Raw genomic sequence first — 26,701 nt, forward strand, 5'->3', positions numbered from 1 at the left:
TCAAGAAATAACACTTGAATTAAAGAAAATATCTTGAGAATCGATTTCGGAAACTTGAAGTAATACCCAAAATCCAAAGTTCAACTACCAATAACAAGAGTAGGAAAAATAAAAAAAAGTCTAACCCTAAAAATGAGGTTTTTAACTCTATAAAGAAAATCTGTCCCAAAAAGAGTCTTCAATCAACGATTCAACAGAACGACAAACCGTCGACTGCCTCCGTCGGTCTACTCTTTACTTTTTCTTCAGCCTTCACTTTTGCATCCTCTCTGTTACAATCGACGGACCAACAACATGGTTAGTCTTCTAACTTACTATCCATCGATGTCTCCATCCTTCCATACTTAGTGATTTCTTCAAGTCGGTGCTCGGACTACTCTCTGTTAGAAATGACTGTTTGCCAGGACGGTCCGTTGATCAGTCGACAGACTGTCCATCCTTGTGTAGCCCCACACTTGGTCAGATTTCCCCGAGTTGCTTCCAAATGCTTGAACCTCCAGTCAAAGATAAACACGTATAACCGTCGATGGGTCAAGGAACCATTGATGGCTTCCAGGTTATCACTTCTTCACTGATTTCGGCACAGTTTTCTACATTTCCATTTTGGACATCTTTCCTGTAAACACAAATAAAGAAATATCAAAATTACTACAAAAAGGCCTTAGAGACATACTAAACTTAAGAAAAAAACATTAAAAGTACCGTGAAACCACGATACATTAATCAGCCTGACTGAAGTTTTGGTGGCTAAACTTGCCATCACAGATCAAAATGAACCAATGATGCAGTTGATTCAACAAATTGCCAAGATGAGGGTTGAAATGCAGAGGATACAATATCTACCTCCACTGTGTTTTACTGCCAATGCTTCGACAAATGGAATGTCTCCGCTGTACTTTCTATTTTCAAACATGGAACAAGTTTATAACACACCTTCCACTTCTAGTGAGAATCCCATGGTCATAAACTTAACTGCGCAAAATCCTCAATACGCCTGAGTTTATTATCAGACCCCATCCCTCCTCAAAACACCAATCCTTTAATGCCCCCTCCCCCTCAAAATACCAACCATCAAACCGCTCGACCCCCACAAAACCAAAATACATATAACCCCCTAACACCCCTCCATCACCAAAATCAACACACCAATTCCCAATTATTTTCTCAAAACTACCAAACCACTTAGAATGCCCCAAGTTCCTTTGTTTCTCGACCTTTACCCCAAAAAACTACTTTATAAATCCCCGTTCCTAATAAGCATGACGTGAACGGTTCAGAGCTGGACCACTAAAGAACATGAAAGAGAGTGGAGGTTGAAAGAACAGGCCACGAAGGTTGATATAAAAGAGGAGATTCGAAAGATATTGAATGAGTTCAAATGTTTTCTTGAGGTCGCCGGTTTGAGCTATAAGTATTTATGCATTCATTTGAATTTGGACCTCCCAAAAGGGTTCAAGATGCAAAAATTCTACACTTCTGGAGGAATAGGGAATCCCTTAGCGCATCTAAGGGCCTTCTTTTACCAGCTTGTTGGAGTTGGGAGAAATGAGTTGTCCTAATACGGCTGTTTAGCTGAAGTCTGAGCGGAGTGGCTCTGGAGTGGTTTACATATCTCGAAACAAGGCAGTGGCCTAACTGTAATGCCCTGGCTAAGGATTTCATTGAACAATTTGCTTCTAATGTGGAGATTGTTCCCGATAGTTATTCCCTACAAAGAGTTCACATATAGATGGCAAAGGAAGCAGCTAGAGTTTGACCTCCCATGTCTGAGAAAGAAATTGATGAAATATTTGTGCGAGTTTAGGAACCTGAATACTATGACAGAATCATGTTGCTCGTTAGAGACAAATTTGTTGAGATAGTCAAGGTAGGTGAGATTATCAAAGATGGAATGAGAATCGGGAAGATTGCCTATATTTTTGGTTCGCCTGGATCCTCGGGTTTGTTGATAAAAGAAAAGTGACAATGTGTTTTCTGTCTCTTATGAGGAAAAAAAGACCCCAAGGAGATCATCGTCACCAATGTCATTCTCGACCCTCACAGAGTCCATACCTGGATTTTTACGCACAAGTCAATTATCAAAATACCCATCCTCCCACTTACCAAAATGCTCCCCTCCCAGTTTTCAAACTCCACCTTTCACATACCGAAATTCTGCTCCATCTTACCAAACTCCATCTCATTATTACCGAGGCATCTCTCCCAACCTTGCTAAGGTGCAGTCCAATTATCAAATGCCTCCCCAGACATATCAAGCCCCAACTCGAGTTTACCATAATTTCCCCGAACTACCAAGCTCCACTACCAAATTACTAGACTAATCCCTAACAAAGATATAAAGCTCCCCGTCTGAACGTCCAAAATTATAGTCAGAGGCCTCCCCCTCAACAAGGCAACTACGATCCCCCTCATCCCTGATTTGAGAAATAATCCACCAAAAATTTTAATCCACTCATCGAAAGATGAACATATCTTTTCGAGCGATTGATTGTGGCAGGTTATATCCATCTAGTGTGGCCCAAGCCATGGATACTAGCTCCATATTTTACAATCCGATCAGAAGTGTGTATATCATTCCAGTAGCATTGGGAATGATACATAGGATTGTATTAACCTCAAAAAAAAATCTAAGATCTGATTTACAAGAATGTGATCTCCTTCCTGACAACCACACCCAATGTCAACAATAATCCTTTGCCAAATCATGGGGGCGTCAGTACCAATTTGGTAGAGATAGACGATGATTGGTGCGTGACTATATCAATAGAACCCATCGTTCATGACGAACTAGAAAAGGCTGTAGCTTCATTGAGCATAAGAGATCAAAAGGAGTTCGTGATTCTGACTATAGGGAAGGCAATTGCCTAGGTGCATGTACTTTGAAAGTATAACACGTATTCTAGAGACTAACATAGGGGTCTAAAGGTTGTGCCATTGTTTTAGGGTCAATAATGTTGAAAAAAAAAATCATTTAGGAAGTTTTAGAATCAAAACATCACCGAACGTCCATGATGCCCGAAAACTAGTTCAAGAGGTGCTAATGTGCCTTATCCTTTTTGACTAGGTTTTAGGAGTTGGAATTTGATAAGATTTAGTAGTAAGGTGTCGAATACATATTAGAGGATTTTTATAGTCAAAACTTCTAGGTACGATCCCCAAGGACCAAACCAAGGGTCCTTGATGAGGACCCTTGCAATTTGGCAAAAATATGCAAAGTAAGGAAGTGTGAACAGTGCCGATCGACCGACTATAGGCAACGGAGTGTAGGCTGATCGATGGGTCGTCGGTTGCCTACGTCGACCAACACTTCAAATTTTGGCTAAGGCTCCATTTTGGCAGGTCTCATTCGCAAACGACGACTACATATGACGACCATGAATACTGCCCGTCGTTTGACCAATAGCCCGTTGGTCGGGTGTTCCTAGGTCAGGGACACTTTCACTGATAAGTATTAGTTGAGTCAATTAATGAAGTTAGTTAGTTAGTGGTTTAATTAGTGATTAGGGGTCGGTTAATTAAGTAATTTAAATGACTATATAAACTATCCTAAGCCTAAAACCTCATTTAACTCTAATAATTCTCAAAACCCAATTGCTCTTCCTGCTCTCCTCTTTCTCTCTCCCAAAAAACTCCATAGAAGACCAAGGTCAAGAGGGTTCTAGGGATGCAAATATCAAGTTTCTCCACCAACCTTTATGAATTAACAATGTATGGGAACCTTTCAACTTTGAGATTCCTTTCTGCAAAGGGTTTTTCCAAAATTGATTTCAAACAGTTGAGTTTCATATGGGTTTCATTCCAATACGAAATTGATCTGGTGGATTGCATATTTTATGATTCCTTTTGTTTATTATGAGTAGATTAACATGTATTATGATGCAATTATACTACTTATTTATGAATTTACCTAGTTTGTGGAAGATGACCTTTTTCCCTCAACCCTAGGTTATGATCTTAAATTGAATTATCTAGTATTGATACAATTGGCTTGGTTAATATGTGTGTAACTATTCTATGTTAATATTATGATAAATTATGAGCGAATTTGTATTGGTTGATGGTAAGACCATGATGATGACTTTGGAAGAGGAAGAGCTATGACTTTATGATCTTCAAACCTTAACTCTATCGTAATGACTTGTTCCTAATGATGGTGATTCAATTGAAGTATGTGTGTTGTGATTGGATTGGTTAGGATGGTTTGATGTTGATATTTAAATTTATTATCTTATGAATTATGATATCATGTTAAGGTTAAAATGATATTAGGATGATGTTGATTCGTTTGAATGCATTATATGATATGGTATGTGGTGTTACTCTCACTCTAAGGGATGTATGGAAAGGTGGTTCTCATTCAATTCCTAATGAAGTAATAATGATGATATACAAGGAGTATTCTCCTACGACCTTAACGAAGTTATGATTATTAATGAAAGACATTTCAAAAAAAGAATCTAGCTTTAGAAATGAGTGAAATAGATGTGAGGGTGTGAGACCTTCCTATACATGGAAGGTAGGGTTCACCATTATACGCAAAGAGATTGGATACTATTATGTGATATACATAAATAGGGTCCAAACTACATCTCCTAGTTCTTGAACTATGTTGCTCCATAAGAATACTAGCTAGTGGATCCACATAGACGATTATGTTCATGTTTTGGTACTACCTTGGCAAGTAGTCTGTCTTTTTTCTTGTGTAGGGTTCCATGACACCGAATTTAACATTATCTCATGTAATCATTGTTAGTTAAGAGAAGTGTTCAAGAAAGCAAATGAAGTAATGAAGTAAACACTAACTAGGGTGACTTAATGAGGCTTGACTTAGCCTAGGTAGGGGTATGGGACTATACACATGCCTTGCACTAGTTTGCATTGAGGGAAGCCTTAGGATGTTGTTCTTGTGTTTTTATAATGTATGCGTTATGTATATATTGACTTTACATGTTATTGACTCTATATGGTGATATTCTTAGGAGCATGAGATTGGGTTATAATTCTAAAGTATGATGGTGGTTACTCTTGATGTTATGTTATGTGAAGTTAAGCATTGCTTATGGTCCTTTGTTTTGGTTTTCATTAATAAGTGAAGTTATGGGGATTTGCTTAATTATTTCACTTGTAGGCTTAATGAGGGGTCATGGATAAGGGATTTGTCTATGTTCAAATGTTATGAAGGTCTTATATATGTCTTATGTTTATACTATGATGTAGAGGTTGTTTGGCTATATATATGTTTACTTGACTTTGTATTGTTGGTCTTGTGTTCTATATGATATTGTATTGAGTAATGTGTGGTTATTGGTTCATATTATTCCTAATTTTTCATAAAAGTGGGATTTTAAAGTAAGTTGGCATATCTTTACAAATTTTCTTTTTCCAAGCAAGGTTTGTATGTCGTGAGTGCATTTTTTGTATACTTATTGCAGGTGATGTGCTAAACCCATTTTCTCCCTTTTTCCCAACAGTTTTGGTTCCGGTCGTTGATAAGGCTGAGACTATTTTAAGAAGACTTGGATCCTCATTCCCCAAGTTAGGTCGGTCCTCACTACTTCAAGTGCAATGCCACATTCTAGCATTGGATGTTGATTAGTCTTAAAAACACTTTATTCATTTCCTTTCATTTGAGTATTAAGATTGTATAGCCTATAGGTGGCTCTTATTGTATTGATGTGTGGACTATGCCCAATTGATATACTCTTGTTTATATGGTTATGAGATGAGACTTTTGTTTTAAGACTATAATGTATCTTATATATATGTGTGCCGTAAAGGTAGAGGACTTTGTAATATTCTTATATGAAGGGTTTAAGTATACTCGATATGAATATATTATGTTTATGAGAGAGGTCTATGTAAACCTCATGATAGATATAGAAGAAAAGTTTTAATTTTTCTCCATTTTAGCGTAAATATGTAATGATGTATTCTAAGAGGCTAGTCTTAGTCGTCTTTGAGGACACCAATGCCGATTACGTCTACGGGATGCTCCCTTGAAACTTGGTATCAGAGCATGAGGTTAAATATATTTAGAGTCGATGTCTCATTTAACCACGTCTACGTAGATTCTTATTCATCTTTGTGAAGCGTGCAACACTAATATATAGGAAACTAGTTGATGCTTAGGAAACTCTCTTATTTTTAAAAATCCAATATCGTGCCTCGAGAGTCTTAACTCTATGTGACCTTAGCATAAAATCCTTTTATTGTGATTATAGGAAATTAATACTCAAAGAACATCCGCTCAAAGAATTGATGAAGAAATTGGCAATGTATGAGTTCCTCCCCGACGCAATCAAGTCCCTGCTCTTGAATAAGTTGCTAATGATGATCAACATCGTGTTAATCCTCTGTGTTTGACGGATGGGGACATAAGGGCAAGATTTCTACAAATGGCCCAAGCCATTACTTCACAGGACAAGTTGTCACCACTCAAGCACAAGACATGATGGCCCAAGCTAATCGACAAGCTATACCCAAGGAAACCAACATGTTGGCACCATGGCCTCCTGTTTGAGGGATTTAACGAGGAAGAATCCCCCTACTTTTTATGGATCTAAATTGGAGGAAGAATTTCAAGAGTTCATTGATGAAACCTACAAGATTTTCTATGCTATGGGGTTGACTACTAGTGAGCAGGCCAAGTTAGCCACTTACAAACTCAATAACATGTCACCCAAACTTGGTACGTCCAATGGAGAGATTATTGTCTTTTAAGGAGTGGACTGGTGACATGGGAGATTTTTAAGAAGGATTTTCTTGATAGGTTCTTTCCTATAGATTAGAGGGATGCCAAAGTGGAATAATTCATCAAAATTAAACAAGGAGGTGTGCGTGTACTTGACTACTCTTTGAAATTTACTAAATTGTCAATGTGTGCTCCTTCGTTGGTTTCTGACCCTAAGGATGAAATGAGCCGCTTTGTGATGGGGGTGTTGAATGACTAGAAAGAAGAATGTCGTTTGGATTACATGATAATATGATCATTTATTGTCTCATGGTTCATGCTCAACAAGTGGAAGAGACAAGGTTTAAGAGGAAGAGTAGGGATGCCAATAGGGAAAGGTCTTATGATGGTGGTTCTTCAAAGGGTACGATTGATATCCAAGACAACCCTAGGTTCACAAAGAGGTTTTATAATCTAGTTCCTTCCAAGTTCCCTAAGGCTAATTATGATAGGGTGTCTAACCCTAATTCTGAAAATGGAATGGGTACTAGTTCACCAACCAAGAAGCTAACTTATTGAAAGTGTGGCAATAAGCATTATGGTGATTGCCTCATTGGGACATATAATTGCTTTGGTTGTGGCAAGAGTGTCCACAAGGTTAAGGATTGCCCAAATTTAAAGGTTCAAGACAAGGTATTGGTCAAGATCAATCAAGTGGTTCTAATGGTGATGCTCCGAAGAAGAATTGTTTTTATGCTCTCATCTTTAGAGGTGAGCAAAAGATTTCTCCCGATGTGGTGACCGATGTGTTGAAAGTCTTTTCTAATGATGTGTATGCTTTATTTGATCCTGGTGCTACCTTGTCATTTGTTACTGCTTTAGTAGCTAAGAAGTTTGACATATTACCCGATATGTTGAGTGAACCTTTTTTGGTATCTACCCCAGTGGGTGCTTCTGTTATTGGAAAAATTGTGTATAAAAAGTTCCGTTTAATGTATCCCAATACTGTTCCTTATGTCGAACTAGTAGAACTTGATATTTTTTATTTTGATGTCATTTTTGTTATGGATTGGTTTCATGCTTGCTTTGATTCCATAGATTGTAGAACAAGGGTAGTGAAGTTTAACTTTCAAAAATGAGTCCACTTTAGAGTGGAAGGGGGGGGGGAGTTCTATTCCTAGAGGTCGTATCGTTTCTTGCTTGATAGCTTGTAGGATAATATCTAAGGGGTGTTTATACCATATTGTAAGAGTGAAAGACTTAGACTTTGAAGTTTTTCCCATTGAGTCGGTCTCCATAGTGAGTGAATTTCTGATAGTCTTTCCTAATGATCTTCCCGGTATTCCTCCCGAATGGGAAATTGATTTTGCTATCGACTTGCTACCGAATACGAACTCCATTTCAATTCCTCTTTATGGGATGGATCTGAACGAATTAAAGGAGTTGAAGTCTCAACTCAAAGTTTTACTAGACAAGGGCTTTATTCGTCCCATTATTTCTCCATGTGGTGCTCCGTTATTGTTCGTGAAAAAGAAAGATGGGTCCCTTAGAATGTGTATCGATTACTGCCTACTAAACAAGGTCACAATCAAGAAAAAGTATTCTCTCCCTTGGATTGATGATTTATTTGATAAACTCTAAGGTGTGAGTTACTTTTACTAGATTGACTTGAGGTCAGGATATCACTAACTTAGGGTGAGAGCTGAAGATATTGCCAAGATGACATTTCGAAAAAGATATGGTCACTATGAGTTCTTAGTAATATATTTTTATTTCACTAATGCACCGAGGCATTTATGAACCTAATGAATATGGTGTTTTGAAGTTACCTAGAGTCTTTTTTCATTATCTTATTAATGACATCTTTGTATATTCGAAAAATGAGGGTGAAAACATGGACTATTTGATAGTTGTGTTACAAGTGCTAAGGAACATCAAGTATTACATATGTGAGTTTTGGTTGAGGTTGGTAGAGTTTCTTGTTCATATCATCTCTAGTGAGGGTGTAGAGGTTGATCTAAGGAAGACTGAAGTGGTAAAAATTTGGCATAGAACTTTTGCTCCTACGCATATTAGGAGTTTATTAAGCCTAGCCAATATTATAGAAGGTTTATCGACAGGTTTTTATCTCTTGATTCTCCTTAACAACCTTGACCCAAAAGAATGTGAAATTTGATCGGTTGGAGGCATGTGAACGAAGCTTCCAAACATTGAAGGGAGAGCTTACTTCTGCTGCAGTATTGACCCTACCGGAGGGTACTAAAGGCTTTGTGCTATATTGTCATGCAACCCGAGTTAGGTTAGGGTGTGTTGCTATGCAACATGACAAAGTTATAGCCTATGCTTTTAGGAAACTTAAACTTCATGAGAAGAATTATTCGACTCATCACCTTGAGTTAGCGGCCGTGGTATTTTCCTTGAAAATATGGAGGCATTATCTCTATGGGGTTCATGTTTGTGTGTATATGAACCATAAAAGTCTTCAATATGTATTCACTCAAAAACAGTTGAATCTACCGCAATGGAGATGGTTAGAGTTGTTAAAAGACTACGACAAGTTTGTTCTCTATCACCCCGATAAGGCTAATATAGTGGTGGACACTCTAAGTCGTCTGTCCATGGGAAGTGTGGCCCATGTGGAATAATAAAAGAGAAACGTAGTGATTGATCTTCATAGGTTGGTTCATTTAAGGGTTTAAATTGAAGATTCTCCTAATGGTGGTGTTGTAGTAAGTCATAACTCCGAGTTGTCTTTGGGTGTTGTGGTAAAGTCTAAGCAAAAATTTGATCCATTATTGATGGAGTTGAAGGAATCGGTTCTTGGAAATATGAATAAGTCATTCTCCTAAGGGTGGGATGGTGTTCTTAGGTTCCAAGGGAGATTGTGTGTGCCTAATGTTGATGATTTGAGAGATCGTATTCTTGAGAAAGCTCATTGAGCCCATTAATCCATTCATTCGGTTCTACTAGGATGTATCATGATCTTAGGGAAGTGATTTTGTGGGATGGCTTAAAAAGGGACATTGAGGAATGTGTTTCAAAGTGTCCAAATTGCGAGCAAGTGAAAGCCGAGCAACAAAAGCTAGGTGCTTTACTACAAGAGATCCAAGTTCCTACTTGTACGTGGGAATATGTTACCATGGGTTTCATAGTTGGTTTGTCTGTTACTCAAGAACAATATTACTCTATATGAAAGGTGGTGGATAGATTAACCAAATCAGCTCACTTTATTTCTGTCAAGTCTAATTATTCGTTGAAGATTATGAAAGAATCCATATTGACAATATAGTGAGTCTTCATGGGGTTACTTTGTCCATCATATTGGATAGGGGTGCTCAATTCACCTTTAGATTTTGGAGGTCATTTCTAAGAGGTTTGGGTACTCAAGTGAAGTTGAGCATTACTTTTCATCCTCAAACGGATGGTCAAGCGGAGCATACTATTCAAACTTTTGAAGATATGGTTAGAGCTTGTGTCATTGACTTCATGTGAAGTTGGGATGAACATTTTCCTATGGTGGAGTTCTAATAATAGTTTTCTTTCATCCATATATATGGCTCCTTTTGAAGCTTTGTATGGTAGGAGGTATAGATCTCCTATTAGGTGGTTTGAGGTTGGCGAGTCATTGCTTCTTGGTCTTGATATGATCTATAAGACCTTAGAAAAAGTTCATATCATAAGAAACCGCTGCAAACATCCTAAAGTCAACAAAAGTCTTATGCCGATCATAGGATAAGAGACACGTTGGATTTGAATAAGGTTATAAAGTACATTTAAAAATTTCACCCATGAGAGGAGTGGTTATGTTTGGGAATAAGGGGAAGTTAATTCCTCGTTATGTGGGTCCCTATGAGATTTTACAAAGAGTGGGAAAGGTTTCATATGAATTGAAACTCCCTAGTGAACTATCTTCGGTTCATCCGATTTTCCATGTGTCCATGCTTAAGAAGTACATTGGTAATCCCGAGTCCATTCTTACTACCAAAGGTATTGGTGTGAAATAGAACCTCTCTTATGAGGAGGTTTCGGTTGAAATCCTTGACTGTCAAGTGAAGATGTTGAGGAACAAAGAGGGAGCCTCCCTAAAAGTGTTATGGAGAAACTACCTAGTTGAGGGAGCAACTGGGAGGCCGAGGACGACATGAATTCCCGTTATCCTCATCTCTTTCCTAATGAAGGTTAGTTGTTCTTACTAATAATTAAAAGAATGAGTAAATTTGAAGTTGTCTTGATTTTTTGTGAATTTGTGCAAAAAGGTGCATGTTATAAGGAGTTATAGTGAATTTCATGCCTAAAAAAAGAAAATTTTGCTTTTTATTTGTCTTGACTTTATCTTGTGCATTTTGGTATGTTGAGTCTTTATTAAATAATATTGAGCATTTTGATAGGTTGATTTTTGTCAAAAATAGATTCCCTAATGATATGTTGAGCTCATGTTGTTGTGTGAATGAAATTCCTCATACTGTGTTTTGAGCTTTTATGTATAGTGATTGAAGTTTTGAATTGCTGTGAATGTCATGATTGAGTTGACATTCATGTTATTAGGTGTTTTTGTTTGTTGGGATGCTAGTCTTGAGTCTATTCCTACCAAAAGATTTTAGTGTCATTCATGGACGAATGTTCCTAAGGGGGGTAATGTTATACTTCAAAAGTCTATGACGTATTATAGAGCCTAACATGGGGGTCTAAAGGTTGTGTCACAGTTTTAGGGTCAATAATACTGAACAATAGTAATTTAGGAAGTTTAAGAATCAAAATGTCAAGGAACATCCATTACGTAAGAAAGTAGCTCAAGAGGTGCTAGTGTGCCTTAGTCTATTTTACTAGGTTTTAGGAGTCGAATTTCGATGAGATTTCGTAGTAAGATGTCTAATACGTATTAGATTTGGTTTATAGTCGAAACGTATGGGTATGAACCCCCAAGGACAAACCAAGGGTCCTTCATGAGGAGCCTTACAATTTGGCAAAAAACTGCCAATTAAGGAAGTGTGGACAGTGTCCATCGATAGAATGCTGGCGACAGAACGTAGGATGGTTGACGGGGTGTCAGTTGCATACATATACCAACATATAGAGGTTTGGTCAAGGGTCCATTTTTGAAGGTCTCAATCTCAAACGACGACTGCACAGGATGGCCATGAGTAGTTCCCGTCGTTTGACCTTTGGCCCGTTGTCGGGGGTTCGTAGGTCAAGGCCACTGTTTCACTGATAAGTTTAAGTTGGTAAAATTAATTATTTTGTTAGTTAAGGTTTAAATTATAGTTTAGGGGTTGGTTAATTAAGTTAGTTAAATGACTATATAAACTACCCTAAGCCTGAACCTCACTTATCTCTCATAATTGTCAAAACCCAATTGCTCTTCCTTCTCTCCACTTTATCTCTCCCAAATAAACTCCATAGAAGACAAAGGTTAAGAGGGTTATAGGGCTGCAAAGATAAAGTTTTCTCCATCAACCTTCATCAATTCTCAAGGTATGGGAACCTTTCACCATTGGGATTCCATTCCCCAAAGGGTTCTTCAAAAATTGATTTCAAAAAGTTGAGTTTCATGTAGGTTTCCTTCCAATACGAGATTTATCTTGTGAATTGCTTTATTTATGATTATTTTTGGTTATTATGAATATATTAAAGTTTAGTATTATTCAATTATACTACTTCTTGATGAATTGATATTGTTTCTGGAAGATGAACTTTTTCCCTTAACCCTAGGTTGTGATCTTGAATTGAATTATCTAGTATTGATACAATTGGCTTAGTTAATGTGTGAATCACTGTTCTATGTTGTTATTATACCAATTTATGAGTGAATCTGTATTGGTTGATGGTATGACCATGATGATAGCTTTGGAAGAGGAAGAGGTATGACTTTGTGATGTTCAAACCTTAACTCTATTGTGATGACTTTTACCTATTGAGGGTGATTCAATTGAAGTATGTGTGTTGTGAATGGATTTATTAGGATGGTATGATGTTGATACTGAAATGTATTTTCTTATGAATTGTGAGACCGTGTTAAGGTTGTAATGATATAAGGATGATGTTGACTCATTTGTGTGCATTACAATAATGTGGTATATGATGTTCATCTCACTATAAAGGATGTATTGAAAGTTGATTCTAATACAATTCCTAACGAGATAATTATGACGATATTCAAGGTGTAGTCTCCTACGACCTAAACTAACTTATTCTTATTAATAAAAGCCATTTTAAAAAGGGACACTAGCTTAACACCGAGTAAACAAGATGTGAGCAGTGACACCTTTCAAAACAGAGAAGGTAGGGTGCATCATTATACTCAAAGATATTGGAGACTTTACTGTGATGTACATAAATAGGGTCCCAACTACAGCTCGTAGTTCTTGAACTATGTTGCCCCAATAAGAATACTATCTAGTGGATCTACATAAATTCTAGTTCATGTTTTGGTACTATCTTCGATGGTACTCCGCCTTCTTTCGATGTAGGGTTCCATGACACCCGATTCCATATTAGGTCATGTGGTGTATGTTGGTTAAGGCAAGTGTTCCCGAAATTAAAATGAAGTAAGCACTAACTAGGGTGGCTAATGAGGTTTGACTTAGCCTAGGTAGGGGTATGTGCCTTGCACTAGTTTGCATTGAGGACATCCTTAGGAGGTTGTTCTTGTGTTCTTATAACATATACGTAATGTATATATCGACTTTACATGTTATTGGCTCTATATGATGATTTCTTTATGAGCATGATGTTGGGTTATAATGCCAATGTATGATGATAATTACTCTTAATGTTATGTTATGTGAAGTTAAGCATTTCTTATGGTCCTTTGTTTTGGTTTACTTTATTAACTGAGGTTATAGGGATTCTCTTGATCATTGCACTTGTTTAATGAGGGGATATGGGTAAGGGATTTGTCTATGTTCAAATGTTATGAAGTTCTTATATATGTCTTATGTTTATACTATGATGTGGAGGTTGTTTGGCTATATCTATGTTGAATTGACTTTATATTATTGGTCTTGTGTTGGATATGATATTGTATCAAGGATTATGTGGTTATTGGTTCATATGATTCCTAATTGTTTATAAAAGTTTAGATTTTAGAGTAAGTTGGCATATCTTTACAAATTGTCCCTTTCCAAGCATGGTTTCTATGTTGTGAGTGCATTGTTCCTATACTTAGCACTAGTGATGTGCTAACCCCATTTTCTCCCGTTGCCCCAATATTTTACGTTTCGATCGTTGACCAGGTTGAGACCATTTGAAGAAGACATGGATCCTCATTCTCCAAGATGGGTAGATCCTCACCACTTTGAGGTCAATGCCACTATCTAGCATTGGATGATGATTAGTCTTAAAGACATTTGTTCATTTCCTTTCATATGAGTGCTAAGATTGTATAGCTTATATGCGACTTTTATTGTATTGATGTATAGTCTATGCCCAATTGTTATACTGTTGTTTAGATTGTTATGAGGTGAGACATACGTTTTAAGACTATCTTGTATCTTATATATATGTTTGTCATAAAAGTAGAAGACTATGTAATCTTCTAATACAAAGGGTCTAATTATACTCGATATAAATATATTATGCGTATGTGAGAGGTAATTGTAAACCTCATGATACTTATAGAAGAAAAGTTTTAAATTTTCCGCATTTAGCCTATGAATTTAATGATGTATGCTAATAGGATAGTCCTAGTCCTTAATGAGGACGACGATGCTGGTTACGTATAGGGGGTGTTCCCCAAATGTGTCAGGGCCGATAGAAACTCCCGCCCGAGCAAGGTTCGTGATTAAAACTGATTCTGCTCTAGGTACGCACAGGTCTTATAGATGTTATATGCTGGAAGAGTTGGCTCATGGGGGGCAGAATAAGACCAAGCAAAGAGGCCAACAAGTTAGGCCGAAGCTGAAGATTTTTAGAGGAAAATGCAGCCAAAGGACTATTCGATTGTGAATCATCTAGAGAAGACTATGATTTACATTTTTGTGTGGGACTTGTTAACGAGTTCACTGCTACATAGAAAGACCTGATGAAGTCTTAGGATGACATGTACGTGTATGTGGGCACCGACAACAACAATGGAACAATTATGATCAACCAGGTCATCTTAGGCAAAGAATTAGGTTTTACTGGCAAAGCGTTACCGTTCGTAGATAGGATACACAACAATGCTTTTTATGTCACCATTTCATGTCAAGAAAGGATTATAAAGCGGGTCTTGGTTGATGACAAATCCGGTCTCAATATTTGCCCACTATTGACTTTGAGGCTTCTAAAATTTGACTAGGGAAAGCTTAAACAGAACCAAGTCAATGTGAGGGCTTTTGATGGGTTGCAAAGAGACACACTGGGTATAGTAAACCTCATCATTCAGATGGGTCCTGCAGAGCTCAATGTGGAGTTTTAGGTTTTGGACATCAACACTAGCTACAACATTCTTTTGGGAAGGTCTTTCATCCACATGGCTGGGGCTGTGCCTTCTACCATTCACCAAATAATGAAATTCGTCTGAAAAGATCAACAAATGGTTACTAATGGTTAAGGAAGCCATTTTAATGGGTCTGTGCTAATTGTTCATGAAGTTTCCCGAGGCTGCAATACTTACACGGTGGAGCTGGGAAATGCTAGTGATGATTATTTGGCTCTATAACCTCCTATGCCTATGTATACAAGATTTATTACTACTTTGATGCTTAAGAATTGTTTCGAACGAGGCTTATGGTCTGGAAGGAATTTTCAAGGAGTTTTCGAGCCTATCCAAATTCCCGCAAAAGGAGAAAGGTTTAGTTTGGGGTACGTCCCCACAGAAGGTGAAGCAGAGATGAAGAGCAAGAATATTGATCAACCATTGGCTAGAACTATTCCTCATCTCTATTAGTCATTTCGAGCTCGAGGGTATGACGATTATGATGGCCTTGGGGAAGGAGTCTGGGCCTTTTTGAAGAAATTTATGCTATTATAAAAGATGAGGTCGAAACATCTAGTATCCGCGATGCTGATCCAGCGGAGCAACTGCAGAACTAGACCTTCATGCCACTGTTGATTCCCTCAACGCCTTAGGTAGAATATACATATATTTATGCATGTTTTGAACATCGATGGTAGTCTGAAAGAGGCCCGAGACCCATCATTTTGCAATTTTTAATTGGTTAAGTTTTTGAAATTCCCTTGTTATGTTAAAAAGGCAAACCCTCTGCCATGGCCAAAGTTTGCACTTGTTTTTAGATTTGAATGAAAGCCTCTTTTGTTGAAAATTTGTTTATTTACTTATTTGCTATATATATTTTTCTAACTTTGTGTGTTTATGATTTCAGTAATATTAATTTAAAACCTGCCAATGTCATGTCATGTCAAGAACCAATCAAACAAAATGAGGCAGGTGATGATGAATGTGAAGAAAACGAAGAAGAAAATGAGGTTCCAAAATATGTTGCTAAAGAGTTCCGATATGTGAATCAACATAAGCCAAATTTGGAGGAATTTGAGACTATGAATCTTGGAGATGAGGAGGGCATCATAGAGGTCAAAATTAGTGTCCATTTGAATGAAATTCAAAGAAGGGACCGGTTTCATTTTCTTAGTGAGTACATTGGCATATTTTTATGGGTTTACAACGATATTCTAGAATTGAGTACAAATGTGGTTTCCCATATATTGCTCATTAATCAAGGTTTTAGTACAGTAAAACAAAAGTCTTGGAAGTTCAAGCCTGAGTTAAGTTTAAAGATTAAAGAACAGATTACTAAACAAACCGAGAATCAATTAGTGGAAGAAACGCAGTATCTGACTTGGTTGGGCAATGTTGTTCCGTTTGTCAAGAAATATGGGAAGATTAGAATTTGTGTCAATTACAGAGATCTCAAAAAAGCAAGCCCAAAAGATAATTTTCCGTTGCCGAACATTCACATTCTAATCAATTACTGTGCTACGCATGAGATATTATCGTTTGTGGATTGTTCGTAGGTTATTACCAGATCTTGATAGATGAAGAAGATGCAGACAAGACAACGTTCATTATGACTTGGGGTGTATACCATCATAGGGTGATGCCGTTTGGTCTTAAAAATGTCGGGGTTATTTATATGAGGGTTTTGATGAACATTATCCATAAAATGATTCACAAAGAGATTGAGGTGTATGTATATGATGTCATAATCAAGTCCCGCGAGAGTTCGAACCACTTCACTCACTTGAAAAAGTTTTTTGATCACCTATGTCGTTACAACTTGAAGTTAAATCCAGACAAATGTGGTTTTGGGGTACCAACTGGCAAGTTATTGGGGTTTATAGTCAGCAGAAAGGGAATTGAACTAGATCCTTCCAAGATCATTAAAATTCAGGAACTACCACCTTTGATTACGAAAAAGGAAATGATGAGTTTCGTAGGAATTTTCAAATACATCAGTCTATTCATAACTTAGTCCACCATGGTGTGTGAGCCTATCATCAAGTTATTGAAGAATGATGCTTTGACAAAATGGAATGAAGAATGTCACACTGCATTTGATGCCATCAAGAATTATTTGTCCCATCCATTAGTGTTGGTTACTCCACGAGAAGGGAGTCCATTGTTGCTATATTTTTCTATCACTAATAATGCATATGGGTGCGTGCTTTATCAACATGACGAAATAGGGACGAAATTGTAAGCTATTTATTATGTAAGAAAGAAATTCACTCCATATGAGGATCATTACATTCTTCTGGAGAGAACTTGTTGTCATTTGACTTGGATTGCTCAGAAGTTAAGAGATTGTATTTTTTCTTATACAACCGACCTCATCTTCAGGATGTACCCGGTGAAGTATATTTTCTAGAAGGCGATGCCGACCAAAAATATGGCTAAATGGCAGATTCTTTTAAGTAATGTTTATATTGTGTATGTGACTTAAAAAGCAATAAAAGCACAAGATTTTACTGATCATCTTGTAGAAAATCCTATCAATGAAGAGTATGAACCGCTTAAGACTTATATTATCGATGAAGAGGTATCATTTGTGGGTGAATATATTGCTGAAGCATACCCTGGTTGGAGAGTATTCTTTGATAGAGAGACAAATCTGCAAGGAAGAGGTGTTGGAGGGGTCTTAGTATCAGAATCTAGTCGGTACTATCCTATGGCAGCTAAACTCCAATTTGATTGGACCAACAATATGGCAGAATGCGAAGCTTGTACTCTTGGGTCGAAGATGGCCATTTACATGAATGTCCATGAGTTTCTAGTTATTGGAGATTCAGATTTGCTGATCATATGCTTCAAGGAGAATGGGTTGTGAAGAGCTAGAAGATCACACCGTATGTGCAATATATATAGAAGGTTAATAAAAGATTTCACAAGATTGAATTCAAACACACTCCACAACACATAATGAGTTAGCTGATTCTCTTTACACCATTGCCTTAATGATTAAACATCCAGATACTAGTTATATCGATCCTCCGGATATAGAGGTAACAGAACAACCAACCCATTGTTTACACGTTGATTCAGAACAAGATGGTTTTCTATGGTATTTTGATATCAAGAGTTATTTAAAGACCGGAACTTAACCTGAGAATGCAACATTTAACAAGAAGAAGTCGATACACCATATGACTCTCAATTTCTTTCTAAGTGGTCATATCCTTTATTAGAGGAATCCAAATTTAGGTCTTCTCAGATGAGTTGATGCCGTTGAATATGCAAAAGTTCTAGAACATATACATGCCAGAGTTTGTGGTACGCATATAAATGGGCTAACTCTAGCAAGGAAGATCCTTCAAGCCAGTTACTTTTGGATAAATATGGAGTATGATTATTGAATGTTGTTGCAGAAATGTCACAATTATCAAGTGTATGGTGAGTGCTGCCTCGCAAACTCAATTCTATGAGTTCACCCTGGCCATTCGTAGCTTGTGTCATGGATGTCATCGGTCCAACTGAGCCAGCCACCTCTAACAGACATATAATTTTTTTGGTTTCCATTGAATACTTTACAAAGTAGGTAGAATGAGCTTCGTAAAAGTCGGTGACCAAGAAAGTTTTAAGGGAATAGTTAATATTCTTTTCAGATTTAGTGTGTCATTCGTAATTGGGTAAATTTGGAGGCTCGGTGAGGACAAAATTTATGATTGGAATTAGAGAGAGAAATGATAGATAAAACAACAAAAATTATTTAATATTAAAAAATATTGGATGGGAATTATTGTTTATTGTTGTATGTTTGATAAAGTTGAAAGTGAGGCTATTCTGGAAATTTAAGGCATGTAGGTTAATTAAGTATATGATGGTGGGCTAATGAATGACAATAATGAGACAATAATTGGATTAGAATAAAGTATGAGAACGGGATAGTTGTTAGTACATTGTTGGGGTTTTACAGAAGGGGGATTTGAAGTGAAAATATGGTGGGTGTGAGTGTTATTAATGGCATTATGCAATTATTATCGGAAATGGATAATTTGTTGGAAGCTCGTGAGTTTTTCTTTTGCATGACCGGTTATATTTCATAGTTAAAGTGTTTATTTCAAGTATCACATTATAACTAAATATTAAATGTTTGAGATAGGTAATTAAATATCAGGTTAAGGAATTGAATAAATATCATTTCAGTTATTATATTGGAGAAGTTGAAGTTTAACCCTAGGCTTCAAACTTGGAAAATATGATAGTTGAAATGTTAATTGGCATCAAGAATGACAAACTTAATTATAAATTTGGGTAAGCTTTTGGGTCTATGCTAAACCTGTAGCGACATGAGTGTTGTTAGTTTTGGAATCTCATTGTGAATATGTACTCGAATAGATTGCATTGAATTGGAAGCTCAACGAAATGAGAAAACTCAAGTCTCGGAGTGATTGTGTGATTGGTATAAGGCAAGTAGATTTTTGAACCCTTGTTAAGCTTATGAAATTTGTATATTTCCTTGTGTGACGTTTGAGAACAATTTGGTGGCTTATTGCTTATTTGTTGATGTTATATTACTGTTGCATTGTTGTCAATTTTTCCTTGTTATCATAATGGTTATTTTCCTATTGTTTATTTTAACATGTCATTTGGAATGCATCTGATACATGGTTGTGATAAGTGTTATGTAATAAGAGGATGTTCCATTTTGAGGGTCGTATCACGCGCTGCAATGGATATTATATTCAAGCGACGTATCACGTTCCACGAGGATTACTATTATCAAGGATTGTAACACATGTAGCGATGGATGCATGGAGTAATAGATCCCCCATGGGTCTCATACTAAGCGACAACGGGTGTGTATCATTAAGGCAGACATGCATCACTATACTTGATATTGCATTTCATGGCATTGCACAATTTATCATTGTTGAACTTGAATTTGTGTTTTGGTGATCTTGTGAGTGCTTTTCTGTGAAACTTGTCACTGTTGAATATTGAGTTGTTATTGAGAATATGTAACATGTTAGAGTGTTGTTGTTGGGATTTACTTTTTAAAACTGTGAACTGTTAGGTTGGACTGATTTTATGCAAGTGGTAATATGGAGATTCGGATGGGGTGTAAGGAGTACCCATATTTTGTCCACTAATCTTGTGTTTAGAGGTTTTCTTGTTGGTTACCGTGTGGTTTTGTAACACTTCGGAAATCCAAGACGTGTTCTAATGCCTAAAATAAATGTCATAAGGTTTAGATATTGTTCCTTAGGAAGTCTAGAAACCAAAATGTCCAAGAACGTCAATGATGTCCAGAAACTAGTTCAAAGAGGTACCAGCGTGCCTTAGCATATTTGACTAACTTTTAGGAGTTGGAAATTAATGAAAATTTGTGGAAGGGTGTCTTACATGTGTTAAAGTCGATTAATGTTCAAAACCTCTGGGTACGACTACCCAAGGACCAACCAAGGGCCCTTGAGGAGAACCATTGCATTTTGGGGTCAAGGACTTCCTGGGCAGTGTGCACCCACGGAAGGGAAAGGACGGGGAGTGTGTGGATCTGCGGGGTGCCTATTCCATCCATCTACAAACACTTAGAAAAATCATGGAAGAGACTCTTTTGAACAGTCTCTGAATCAAAACAGGGATGTGCAACATGGAAGGGGGTTTAGCCGTCGATTGACCCACGATACATCGATCATGAAGTCATTTGTGAAGGTCTAATTTTCTGCACTTTTTAAGTTAGCTTCAATTAATTAATTAAAGTTTTATTTAATTAGTTGGGAATTGGGGAGGTCTAATTAACTTAGTTAGCACCGTATATAAAGTCATAACCTATTTAAGAGTAACTATAAATCTCATAACTCACAATCCCAATACTCTCTTCTTTCTCTCTCTATGAAAGAACTCCATTGAATATCAATCTAGGGGAGGGTTTAAGGGCTGCAAAGATTAAACTTTCATTAACAATCTTCATTATTTATTTAGGAATGTGATCTAATTCACCTTTTAGACCTCTTTCCTCAAAAGGTTCCATCAACGTGATTTCAAAAGTTGAGTTTTCAAGTTGGTTTCATCCAATCTAGAAATTGATGTTATGAATTAATTTGTTTATGATTTATTTTATATATTATGAATAGATTAACATATATCTAACTTAATTATGATATATCTTGATAATTTTATGTAGGTTGTAGAAGATGACATTCACTCCTTAAGACTATGTTATGAACTTGAAATAAATTGTGTAATGTTGGTTTAATTTACTTGGTTATTGATTAAACTAATACAAGATTATGTTATTGCATCAATCATGAATAGATTAGGATGAATTATAATCCTATCGTTCTAGTTCTTTAGAAGTTGATATAAGATATGAAGTATGTAGTGAATTGACCTAACTACCTTGTCTCAAACTATGAAATAGTGATAAATTTTAATGTAGTGATTCAATTAGCCTTGGAAGTATTTTGGTTATTGGTTGATGATGAAACTATAACCTAATTGGGTTGAGTTAAGGGCTGATGGTAAGACCTTGATGATGGATTATGAATGAGACTTGATAAGCCTTATGATCCCTATTCTTTACTTCAAATTACGGTTAATTATGATTAAGTCATGATGTTGGGTTGGAGTTTGACTTGTATTAGGACTGGTAGGGTGGTATGATGTTGAATTGATATTTCTTTACAATGGTAGTGAGGTTGATAAGATAAAAATATTATAAGGATGATGATGACTACCAATGTGCCTTATCATGAATGAATATATGAATGTTCTAACCTCACTTAAATTAATTGCAATGAAAGTACTATACTCATGCAATTCTCATTCAGCTATGATGATGTTTATTATACAAGGATGAGACCCTATGATCTACAATAATTTATGATTATTAATAAAGACATTTCAAAAATAAAAACTTAGCTTAGCACCGAGTTAACTTAACAATGGAAGGTGATGACTTCCCGTAGAGGAAGATTCAACCTATAGTTCAACATGTCATGTTGACTTCCCAATGAGGGATACCCATCCAATGAATTCTCATTAAAGGAGGCCCTAATTGCCAAGTAGTATGTAGAGGGATTAACCTATCTCTTAGTTCTTGAACTATGTTGCCCCCATAGGAAGACTAGCTAGTTGATTCACCTAGAATGCTACGTTTATTTTTGGTTTTACTTTGTATGCTAGACCACCTTTCATTGGTAAGGATTTATAACACCGAATTTCACACTAGCTCTTGTTAGCCTAGGTAGGGGTATTGAAGGGAGCCTAAGAGGTTGATATTATGTATGTATATGATAATGAAAGAAAAAGATGATAATACGATGACTTTACTTTTAAATGACATTATGTGGTAACTGATATTCTTATGAACTTGTATTTTGTCTATATTTGTAAGATATAATGTTATTTATCCTTGAAGGTTTTGGTATGTGAAGTTGGATATTGTAATGGTTCTTGTTAGGTCAATTTCTTAAGTAAGGTTATGGGGCTTTGGTTTGTCGTGACAATTGTTGACTTTATGAGGATTCATGAGTAGTTGTCTTGCTTTATTATGATATAATGAACTCCTACTTATGCTTGTGATGTTATTACTTGATGATACGGTTGTATTAGATTTTGGGTTCAAGTAGATTAATATGTATGTGACTTGATTTCACTTAATGAACATGTCTTGTTGATTGATATGACTTGCTTTATTTTTCATAAGGATTTAAAAAGGTAATATAGCACGTTTTAAGGTAAATGTCCCTTTTTAGCATAATTTGATCTTATATGTGCATATGGTCTAATACTTAGTACAAATGGTGTATTAACACCATTTTATCGCTTTTCCCCAACATTTTAGGCTCGGGTCATTGAAGGCTCTTTGAGACGACTTTGAAGAAGACTTGGACTTTGTCAGTCATCCAAGTGGGTAGGTCCTCACTTTTCGACGGCGATGCCAATATAGAGCATATGAAGTTGTTTTTTACTTTTAAGGCTCTTATGTTCTTTCTCTATAATTTGAGTACGGATTCTATAACCTATATGTGTCTCTTTTACATTGATATATGGGCTGTGCCACAATTTCTATAATCTGGTTTGAGATGTGACACTCTTTAAAGACTATGTTCTATCGTTTTACATATATATATATATATATATATATATGTATACACTTATGCGTAATAAAAGTAGAAGACTCTGTAATCTTCCTATACGATGGGTCTGTGTATACTCGATATGAATATATATTATGTGTATGTAGAGGTCGATGTAAACCTTAATGTAAATGTAATGAAAAGTTTTGAGTTTTTCCATATTTTTAACTTATTAATGTAATGATGTATGCTAAGAGGCTAGCCTTAGTCCTCAAAGAGGATGACCAAGCCGGTTACGTGTAAGAGGTGCTTCCCGGATATAACAAACTTGGTATCAAAGCATAAGGTTCAATATCTTTGACATCGATGTCTCTCTAAACCACGTCGATGTAGATTCTTACTTAAAATTTTAAAACGTGCCATTCTTATGAATAGAAATCTATGTGATGCTTAGAAAACTCTCTTTTTTTAAAATACAATATCGTGCATCTAGAGTATAATTATTTTGTGCTTTCATATAAACTTTGTATTTTTGTTATGGGGAATGAATACTTGAAGGAATGCAGTTCGAATACTTGAGGAAGATATTACCAATGTGTGAGTTCCTCGTTGTGGTGATCAAGTTCCTCCTCTTGAAGAAGATGCTAATGTTGACCAAGGTCCTTCCATTCCTCGACCTTAAACGGATGGTGAGATAAGGGATGCCCATTTCCAAATGTCCCAAGACATCACTTCACTAGACTAGAACATCACTTCTCTAGCCCAACCCATGACGGCCCAAGCTAACTACGAGGTTGTACCCCGACCAAATCAACAAGTTGATAACCTAGCCTCCCGTCTTAGGGATTTCACTAGGATGAATCCTCCTAAATTCTATGGGTCCAAAGTTTAAGAAGACCCCCAAGAGTTCATTGATGAAGTCCACAAGATCCTTTATTTTATGGGGTTGACTACTAGTGAGAATGCCGAGTTAGCCACTAAACAACTCAAAGATGTGTCTCAAACTTGGTACATCGAATTGAAGGACTATAGGCCTCTAAGGGGTTCATCTTATGATTTGGGAGATCTTCAAAAAGTATTATCTTGATCAGTTCTTTCGTAGAGAGATGGGGGAAGCCAAAGTGGTGGAGATCATCAACCTTTGTCAAGAAGGTATGACTGTGCTTGAATACTTTTTGAAATTCACTAAATTGTCCAAGTATTCTCCTTCGTTGGTTTTTGATCCAAGGGATGAAATGAGTCGCTTTGTGACAGGGGTGTTGAAGGACATGCAAGAGCAGTGTTATTCGGCTATGCTACATAACAATATGAAGTTTTCTCATCTCATAGTTCATGTTGGACAAGTGGAGGAGGCAAGCGCTAAGAGAAAGAGTGGAGATACTACGAGGGCGAGATTTTTTTATAGTTGTTCTTCAAAGGGTAGGATTAATATCCAAGATAATCCTAGGTTCAAGAAGAGATTATCTAATCAAGTTCCATCCAAGTTCTATAAGGCTCATGATGACAAGGTGCCTAAATCTAGAACCCAAAAGAGAAGGAGTGGAAACCCATCAAATGAGAAACATACATGTGCCAAGTGTGGAAAGGGTCATCTTGGTGAATGCTTTGTTGGAACGGGCAACTTTTTGGGTTGTGTCTACAGCGACCACAAGGTTAGGGATTGCCTTAATATGAATTGCAAAGACAAGTGTGGTCAAGCTCAAGCAATAGGTTGTAGTGATGCTCCTAAGAAGAACAACTTTTATGCTCTCCGCTCTAGGGGTTAGGAAGAGTCTTCTCCTGATGTGGTGATGGGTATGTTGAAAGTGTTTTCTATTTATGTATATGCTTTACTTGATCTCGGTTTTACCTTATAATTTGTTACACCTATTGTAGCTAAAATGTTTTTTACATTTTACCCAATATCTTGCATGAACCTTGTATAGTGTCTACCCCAGTTGGGTGAGTCTGTTGTTGCAAAAAGGGTGTATAGAAGTTGTCCGATAAACTTGCCTAATAGAGTTTCTCATGCTGAACTAGTAGAACTTTATATGCTCGATTTTGATATCATTTTGGGAATGGATTGGTTGCATGCTTGCTTTTCCTTTCTTGAATGTAGAACGAGGGTGGTGAAGTTTAACTTTTCAAATAAACCCGTTTAACTTTTCTTGAAGAATCTTTTAAAAGGCATGATACATGGTTTCTAACAAAACGTCCTCTTTAAATGCATGTTTTTGCATAATTTCCATACTTAGTGCATTTTTGTATTAACAAAATTCTTCTTCACCTTCTTATACAGAGTGTAGGTTATGGAAGTTTAAAGGATGTCTCTAAGGTAAACGGTTTGATATGTGTTTTCCAAATTCAAGTAAAGGGATCTTTATGTTCAAGGATTCCTAAGTTATGTCTTATTCAAAGTTATGTAATTGCTTATTTTCCGCTAAATTTACTATAAAAATGCGATAAATGATAACTATGATCTTGTATAAGACCTCTGAGAGGTCATGTACACCATGATACTTCTAGGGGTTGCTCCTCGGATATGACTATTTATGACTTATTTGATAATCTACAAGGATAATCATTGTTCTCTAAGATAGATTTGAGGTCCGGGTATCATCATTTCAAGATTAGGGCTTTAAATATCCCGAAGACAACTTTTCAGACACAATATGGACATTATAAGTTCCTAGTGATGTCCTTCGAGTTGACTAATGCCCCTGCAACATTAATGAAGTCGATGAATGGGGTGTTTAAACCATACCTTGATTCTTTTATGAATGTTTTCATTGATGACGTATTGGTTTACTCCAAGATTGAGGAAGACCATGTATGACACTTGATCATAATAATTCAATTATTGAGCGAAGAGATGTGGTATGCCAAGCTCTCAAGGTTTGAGTTCTGGTATAGTTCTGTGGCCTTCATGGGACACGTTGTATCCAAGGAGGGTATTAGAGTAGATCCAGCCAAGATTGATGCAGTTAGAGGGTGGAACCAACCTACTTTTCCTAACGAATACATACCCAGTTCAACATTGAACATGCAACAACATCCAATTTAGGCGTTCACCATCATTTCAAAATTTCTTTGGCAAGACAGATAGTCTGGCGGATAAATTCCTCTCAAATGTGGTCGAAACGACTTGATTGTGTCTTGGCTCCCAAGTAGAAATATTCTGAATAAAAAATTGAACAACGTTAATTAGATAGTAAAAAAATGTAAAGTATACTAAACTTAACTAAAAAATGTATACCTTAAAGTTATTAAACTATCGCCTGGCCTATACCATTTGGGATCTCCCCCAGGAGTGATAAGCCTATTATCTAGTGTCTTAATACTTTCTTTTAAATCCTGACAACATTCGTTGCCGGATGTCACCTGCAAAATAGATAATAAATATGTTAGTTCATGAACAATATATTAAAGTATAAAAAACAAATAAAATAATCTAACAAGTAGATTAAAAAAACTAATTTACGATGATACATTTGGCTCAATCATGACTCTACCAATTGTGTCATTCTACCATAGAACTAGAGTAGACATCCCATCATATTAGTAGCACTACGTGTAGTTGTAGTTATATTT

At 36.5% G+C, this 26,701-nt stretch overlaps 1 long non-coding RNA gene across 1 annotated transcript; it reads right to left on the reverse strand.

The window, feature by feature from the left end:
* On the reverse strand, positions 1–26,485 carry LOC138339601 (uncharacterized). Its single transcript, XR_011212449.1, has 3 exons — positions 26,367–26,485; positions 25,875–26,288; positions 1–616 (listed from the first exon to the last, which is right to left on the reverse strand). It is a non-coding gene; the product is annotated as an uncharacterized lncRNA (long non-coding RNA).
* Between the last annotated feature and the right edge of the window lie 216 nt (positions 26,486–26,701).

The sequence above is a fragment of the Solanum lycopersicum genome, chromosome 11 (assembly GCF_036512215.1).
Source record: "Solanum lycopersicum chromosome 11, SLM_r2.1".
NCBI classification, from domain to species: Eukaryota; Viridiplantae; Streptophyta; class Magnoliopsida; order Solanales; family Solanaceae; genus Solanum; species Solanum lycopersicum.